This window comes from Cryptotermes secundus, unplaced genomic scaffold (genome assembly GCF_002891405.2).
Source record: "Cryptotermes secundus unplaced genomic scaffold, Csec_1.0 scaffold191, whole genome shotgun sequence".
In the NCBI taxonomy this organism is placed as follows: domain Eukaryota; kingdom Metazoa; phylum Arthropoda; class Insecta; order Blattodea; family Kalotermitidae; genus Cryptotermes; species Cryptotermes secundus.
This window is the reverse complement of record NW_019718272.1, coordinates 118,749-126,861: the sequence shown is the minus strand read 5'-3', so window position 1 is coordinate 126,861 and position 8,113 is coordinate 118,749.

Here is an 8,113-nt window from a genome sequence, read left to right as displayed (position 1 = left end):
GGCCTCTACCTGTACACAAACACAGAAGAACGCACACACACAAACTAAACATCCATGCCCTGAGTAGGATTCGAAGCCACGATCCCGGTTTCCAAGAGAGCGAAGACAGTTCATGACTTAGACCGCTCGGCTACCGTGATCGGCCGGAACTTTATTACAAATCTAAATAAAAGAGTTCCACCATAACAGCCTTTGCTTCCAATATGTGAACTTCAATACGTTAGGGAAATCATGGTCCTAATTAGAAGGTGTAATGCAGTTGTTCGAATTGTAGTTCAACTTAATTTACACTGTGTGATATGTTTGGCCATTTATTGCAGATTTAACTGCAGCTGTACAACGGATGTTTATACCAAATTAATGCTGTTACTATTTAAATTATCGCCACAAACGGGATACATGTTTGTCTAACATTTAATTAATAACCTCCCGAAATTTGACCAATTACTGACGCTGTGTACTGCAGGTCCGGTTCGTAACAGGTTCTTCTGCATTGAGGTTCTCTAAATTCTTATAAAGACAGATTGGAAGGATACACTGCATTAGGCCGAGAGCATCTCAAGATGCCCATCGATGCAAATCTGAAACCACAGAAAATATGGATTTAAAATTCAAGGGTTCGATCGAGCTAAGACATGCTGCCGCCAGGGTCAACTTACTCACCCGCCACGTCACCGTGGCCAGAGTTGCCACGTCACTGCTGGGGGAGGGAGGGGTTGTCCTCCATTGCGCAACATGTCACACTGCTCCCTCCTTAAGGCTGTTCGTCCCGAATAGCCTAACGGTGCACCCCCGTTCCTTTTCTCTGGAGGCTGTGTTTTCTGCGTCTCCTGTTTCGGCTACTCTTCGCAGCGACTATTATCCATTCAATTTTTTATAATTTACGATGCCGTCGGTGTCGAGATTATGTAGTGTCAGTGACAAGATAATTTATGAAACTGAAGCAGTCGGTGAGCTTAAAACTATCAGGAGAAGCTGAAGTAATCAGAACTCACCCCAGCGCCACATTGTCCACCACAAATCCCAAATTACTTGACAGATCGAACCCGGGTCGCCGCCGTGGGAATCCGGCGTCTAACCACCTAGTATTAAGTAACTTAACAACAATGTTTCTAGGTACTTGTGACATAAGCAAGAGGCTGGGTTGAAGGCCCTGCTTCTGAGGGATATTGACCTCAGGATATTGTATGAAGAAATAGGTTACTGACGAAAAAGTCTTTTTTGAAAATTACTGAACCTTACGTTGGTAACAAAATTGAAAGCCTTTTTGATTGCCTTATTGTAATAGTAGATGTTCAGCACGGACTTTTTCCTGAAGCACAAAGATCAAACGCATGTAGGAGAAGTAAGCGAGAAGAGTTCCGATTGGTTGTGACTGACGTAGGATATTTATTTCCTTCATGCAGCCTTTCGTCTTCTGCTTTCAGACGATTAAGTGAAAGAGTACATGTGAACGCAATAACCAACAGCATGTAAAGAGCTTGTGGCATGCTATTAGTACCTTGAGCGAACTTCATATTTTGTATTGCTGGTCGATACCACAGCACTTTTGTTACGTGCTTGTTGCACCCAGTCTTGCGCACCTTTAATATTATGCTCCAAACTTCGACCGCAGCGTTAACCTTAATTATGTCGATACTGGCTGGAAAATGACCGCCTCTGTGGTCTAGTGGTCAGAGTTCCTGGCTACAAATCAAGAGGTCCTGGGTTCGATTCCCGGCGCTACCACATTTTCTCAGAAGTAGTGGGTTTGGAACGTGGTCCACTCAGCCTCGTGAGAATAACTGATGAGTTATTTCAAGGAAATAGCGGCTCCTGTCTAGAAAACCGAAATTAACCGCCGTGGGGATTCGTTGCGCTGACAACGCGACACCCTCTATCCACTAAAGTTGAACACTAATTTCGCCGACAAGCGGCGGTCTCTCGGTCGGTATAATTCGCTTGCGGATTACAGGCCAAGGAGTTTGTTTTGTTATGGCTGGAAAATTATAATTTCAGCCTGCAATAATTATTGCAGGCTGATATTAATCTAGTTTCTTTATCGGTCGTAATATAATACTGGATTAAATTTGTAACAGTCAACAATCATTTAAGGGCAGGCAAAGATCAGTTGTCCCACTTTAGCTATGTATTTCGACGATTTTATTGATAATGAATGAAGAGAAGACAAGTGAAGAGAACAGACGAGTGGGTGAGCAGTAAGGTAAACAGAAAATGAACTGAGTCACGCTCAAAAATTAATACATTAATGAAGCATTAAATGTATTTGGTAGAAAAGTTTTTTTATGTGGGTTATCATGTAATTTTAAATCAGGGTAGCTTAGTTAGTTAGTTATTGGAGAGGGTGGGTTTCTCCATGCACTTAGACCTGTCTTGGTCCATTGTGCTTCCATCTATGATATTCTAACAGTCTCTATATCCTACCGGTACTGGTGCTTACCATCAATCCCGCCCAGCCAGCGAGATCGGCCTCTACTAGCTGAGTGGTATCTATAATGCCTCCCCCATCTACCAGAGGTATTAGAGACTACTGTTGGGCAGGAAACGTCCGTAATTTTGCTCAGTGGCCTCCTTTGGAGACATGAGGTTCTTTTACGTGCCGTAAAGTTACGACACGGGACACACAGCTTAAAGTCCCTCCCGGAGGACTTGTTCCCTAAATTTTTCCGCCCTTAAAAATTCGACGACCTCCGGCCGGGTACTTGAACCCGCGTACTACGAGTCATGAGGTGGGAACGTTACCTCTAGACTACGGAGGCCGCTTAAATCAGGGTAGCTTTCTGCATTAGCTGTGATCTGAGGTTCTGTTCTCTTGCAGTTTATTTTGCTAATAATTTGAATACATTAAAAGTTTTATGCACACTTGGCACAGTTTCATCAGTTGGAATCAAGGGCATGTTTTGGTCCGTCAATTTCTCACCCAACAAGTCCCTACACAGAATTACTAGGGTTTTGGACTTCTTCCATCGTCCGGAATTCTAGATAATAGGGGACACGACGCTTCGGAAACTGGATCTGTTTCCATCTTCCGGTGAGAAAGGAAGACACTTACTCAGTTGGGCCCCTTAGAATGAGCTAATCTCAATCGTTCAGTGATGAGATTAGCTCTTTCTAAGGGGCCCAACTGAGTAGGTGTCTTCCTTTCTCACCGGAAGACGGAAATAGATCTAGTTTCCGAAACGTTTCCTCTATTACCTAGAGCAGCCGTATCACACATGCGGCCCCCATAGCCACAAAGTGCGGCCCCTCAACTTTTATAACTAATTGATATTAAAATCGACATTAAAATTTTAGTAGAAATATTTTTTGTAAAGACAATTTTCCAACAGACCAGAAGACAAGAAGTCTCAGGCAGACAAATTAGCATGCTGCAGGAAATTCAATGTTTTGCTATTTCTAACATAATTTCTTGTGTGATCTCTCTTTTTACAAATTGAAAAGTTGTTCGATACTTGTCAAAAATGATATTCTCATGCATTTTAAAACTGTAAGATATGTGACTTTAGGTAATTATATTGAAATTATTCCTAAATAATAAATAGAATTAAATTACCTTGTATCAAAATCTGATGTATATTTCTATTTTGAAGTGCGGCCCTAGATTATTATTTATAGGGCTGAGGTGGCCCTCTGTACAAGTTGAGTTTGACATGCCTCACCTAGAGTGTCCTCTATTACCTAGAATTCCGGACGATTGAAGAAGTCCAAAACGTCAGTAAATCTGTGTGTCATCCACCATCGTTAGAACCCTTTAGCATCTACAAGTCCCTAGTTCAGTCCTGTAACAGGCAACGTGGACTTTGCAGCAGACGAAATGAAACCTACGCTAAGATGTTCCTCTGGAGTCCTGTACTTCGGGTTTCTCTGCTAAGCATTCTATGTAATTCTTTAAGCGCCTCTGTGTCCAGCAGTGGCATGTACCAGAAAGAACTGTGTTCATGAAAAACTTGATATCCAAATTTTAACGCACTTACACTATTTGAGACCCCCTGAATATGAGAAAGTCTTGTATTTTTACTCCCGATGTATTTAGTTCCATTCTCGTTAACGCCACCGACCATAATGACTAAGATTCTCATTACTTTTCTGTCTTCAAACAACGTTTCACGAGAGTACATAGAAGTAGATATAATCCCTTTCTCCGCAGTCCAATGTAGTTGTCTTCTCATAGAGTACATGTACTTTCTTTGCTTGATACGATGTCGTTAGTTAATCTACGAATAAATACATTTTGTAAATAAATGTTACCCTTGGCAAACTTTGTCCCACCTATTAATGCTTAGATAATTACTTTGATTTTAGCTAAGGTATCCACCTCGCTGTGCAAGACTGCGACAGAGAGTTTCATTGCAATCTTGGCAACGATTAGAGTGTACGGAAGCACACTTTGCAGTAAGTCCAAGCTTAGCTGTAATGTTGTGTAATGGGTTAGGTTAAGGAACAGCATTATGCCTATATCGTACCGAGGTTTTCTGAATGGTACAGCGGTTTCCAGCTTGAGAGGCTTCCCCCATTATGAGCAAATGCGACTTACATTAGTCTGGGTGCAGGTTTTCTGTACGATATGCGGTCACTGCTTAGGACTTGGTGAAGCATGTACATGGTACCGGCTTGTGGGTGTATATAGTACACGATGAAGGAGAGCAGTAGAGGGGGTTGCATTTAGGGAAACTGTAGGATGTGTGTAGGGTGGCGGTGGACACTAAAGTAACATTTCTCCCCCCTTGTTCAACCCCTTAACATCTTTAACCTCCCCTTAGACCTTGTAAGTCTCTAGTAGTGCTTTGCCAGTTTTGGTGGGAAGGTCTAAATAGTACACTCAAATGCCAATAGAAACTGGGCATAGGAAACCGTTGGAGAAGGAACACACAAGGCAAGGAAATATGAATACGATAAGTGTGAGACTTGAATTGTTACATCTGTAAATATCTCACATAAAAATGCATTGTGTAGAGCGACATGACTAGACATTCTCATATGGTAGATTCTTTATCTTACGTAATAACATTTGATATGATGATTCTCGTTATCAACGAGTCATTCAACGCTATATAATTTGAGTTTTTTGCATAATTTATTAATAAACTACTACTAAATTACAGGTCTTTCCAGATCATTAAAATATTTCTTTTTGTCCATGCTGTGCTACGCGTGGGACTAATATTATCACGTGTTGGGTATGTAACGCGACAAATAACTTGACGCCGTTCTGGATCTAGCGTATTTTTTGCACATTCGCTCTTACATTTACACAGCTTACAGTTCTACAGCTACTGTCATCTGCAGTATCACAATTACTTCTCCTGCTGGAGTCACTGCCATTCACTCGACACAACTCAACTCGTAACTCAATACTCACTACTCTATTAACTCTGGTTACACTGACGAATACTCCTCCTTATGTAGCTTCCGCACTGACAACACAGAAAACAGTTACGCGATAGCTACCACTGTTGCGTAACGTCGTGTTTACAGGTGTTGCTGGGGTACACTGCCGAGAGTTGTTTGTTGCTGCGTAGTATTCAGTTCGGTTATTCAGTATAACTGAATGTACTGAATGTACCCATGTACCGCGACTAATAGTCTATTGTACGTCCCCCTTTAATTTCTACTGTCTCCATACCTTACCGATACTGATGCCCGCTATCTCCCCTTTCTGTCAGCGAGGTCGGCCCTCTACTGGCAGCGGTACCCGATCACTCTCCCCTTTCTGCCAGCGAGGTCGGCCCTCTACTGGCTGCTGCGTAGTAACCGTGGTGTCCCCTATTACGTCAAAATGGGAAGTGCTGGTACGTCACCGCGGGGGCGACGGAGTGTTTACCGAGCGTTGTTTAATAATTGAAGGGGTGGGGGTATGTGACGTCATTCGCGAGACCGCAGAGTTCATGTGACCCCTACTTCCCGTTGCACCATCCACGTCACAATATACTTACTCGTACTTATTTACTTATGGATCTGAGCCCTTCTGGAAGAGAAGCCAAATCTGCAGCTACTCAAGAATTTCCCAGCATTTCATGGAACCCGAAGGTTCATTACCGTGTTCACAAGAGCCCTCCACTTGTCCCTATCCTGAGCCAGATAAATCCAATGCATGCCATCCCATCCTGTCTCTCTAACATCCATTTTAATATTGTCCACCCACCTTCTGGCTTTCCCACCAATATCCTATATGCATTCCTCGTCTCCACCATTCGTGCTACATGCCTGCCTATCTCATCCTCCTTGACTTGATCATCCTAATTATACTTGGAGAAGAGTACAAGTTGTTGATTAATATGGTGTTATTAAATAACACAGTTAGCAGACATAACATTTTGAGTACATAATACTTCTCGCTGGAGCACGCGGTAGCGTAGTTGGTTGAGGGGATATGCTACAAGCCGGAAGGTCGCGGGTTCAAGTCCCAATGAAGTCATTGGATTTTTTCAATTGACCTAATACTTCCAGCTGCACTATGACCCTGAGGTCGACTCATCCTCTGACAGAAATGAGTACCAGGAATTAAATAAATAATTTTCCTGGGGAGTAAAGCACAGCCGGTGCGTAAGGCTGACAACCTTACTGCCATCTTTGAGCCGATTGTCTAGACAATGTGGGAACCGAAACATCTCACAACCATATGGGCCTTCACGGCCTGTTGAGCTGCGACCATGACCACCGTGGGAAAGTTCGTGAGAATGCAAAAACATTATTGTATAAACTGTACTATTAGGATACAAAAATTGCTAGAAAACTTACGACAGAGCAGTTAGGAGTAATGGTAAATCTATGCATTTGTATTCGGAATGTCTTGCTCATTGCCATATTGGATATTATGTAAACTCTATAGTTGAAAGAGGGTTATTAAATAACTTAAGAACTAACGTAAGGGAAATGATGTAGTGCCCAGTGTGGAGGCGGGTTCTAATACCTCCACCTTAGCCCTGCGGGTCGTAGAAGGCGACGAAGAGGGAACCCTGTGCCAGGGGTATTACTGGGCCACCTGTCACTGGGAGACATAACTAGAGGACATGGTCCTCCAGGCTTAGGGTTGAACGCAAGGCAAATGACCTTACTCTGCAAACAAATTATTGTTGCGAAATCCAAAGAAATGAAAACCAGATGGCCTAATTCAAGACAAACATGACAGAACCTTGTAAGGAAGGCTATGACTAAACAGAGAAGGCTGAGCCAATGTTGATGATGATGATGATGATGATGATGATGTAGTGCTGAAACGTAAAGGCCATGATAGTCGCTTTGATCATTCTATTTACGGTGTTACAATAAAACACGCTAGGTTGTTTGAAAAGTCTGGGAAGATACCGGATATGTGAAGCTATGCAGGCATAACTATGGGAGTAGATGGCAGATTGAAAACTCGTTTTCGAAGGAACAGTTTTAGAATGAATGCTATTTTACGGGTGAATTGAGTGTTCTTTTGTTTCACATGTTTATTTAGTACTTTCCTATTATTCTGTTTAATTCTCCGCGTAATATCATGGCCTAAAAGAAAAGAAGAAATAGGAAAATGTGGATAATTATGTAACAAGGTAAACAAAATCGTTATTCTTGAAGTAATAGTGTCAGGTACATTCAGTATGAGAAATGAAACGCGTACATGTTTAAGAAAACCTCAAGGGATGAGACAACTAGGGGGTATTGTGGAGAGAAGCTCAAAATCAACAAGAGAAATACGGCCTTAAGTGAACTGATTTAACTTAAGAAAAGGTGGCCGGATTTTGTGAAGACAGCGATGAACCTTCGGATCTCGGCGAATTCATTTATCATCTTAATATCTTACTGGCGATTAAGGAAGATCTTAAGAAGGGTTTTACCTTCTGAGATATCGCACCATGTAGCCCTTTGAATGGCAATTGATTTTTTGAAAACACATGTGGCCTCTATCTGCAGGGTAGAAAAATAAGCCAAACGAGAAACAAGCATGACGCAGGCACCTCCGTATCACTTGTAGTTGCATTGGTTAGTTCGTTGTTTAGTGATTGTATCAGACGAAGTTCTTCTTACGTGTGGGCTGGAGTGAGACGGTGATTGTCTACGTTGACTTGGAAATAATTTGGAATGCAGCAGTCATGGTCTTTCTCATGTCGGCATTTTGCAAGTAGGAGTGAAG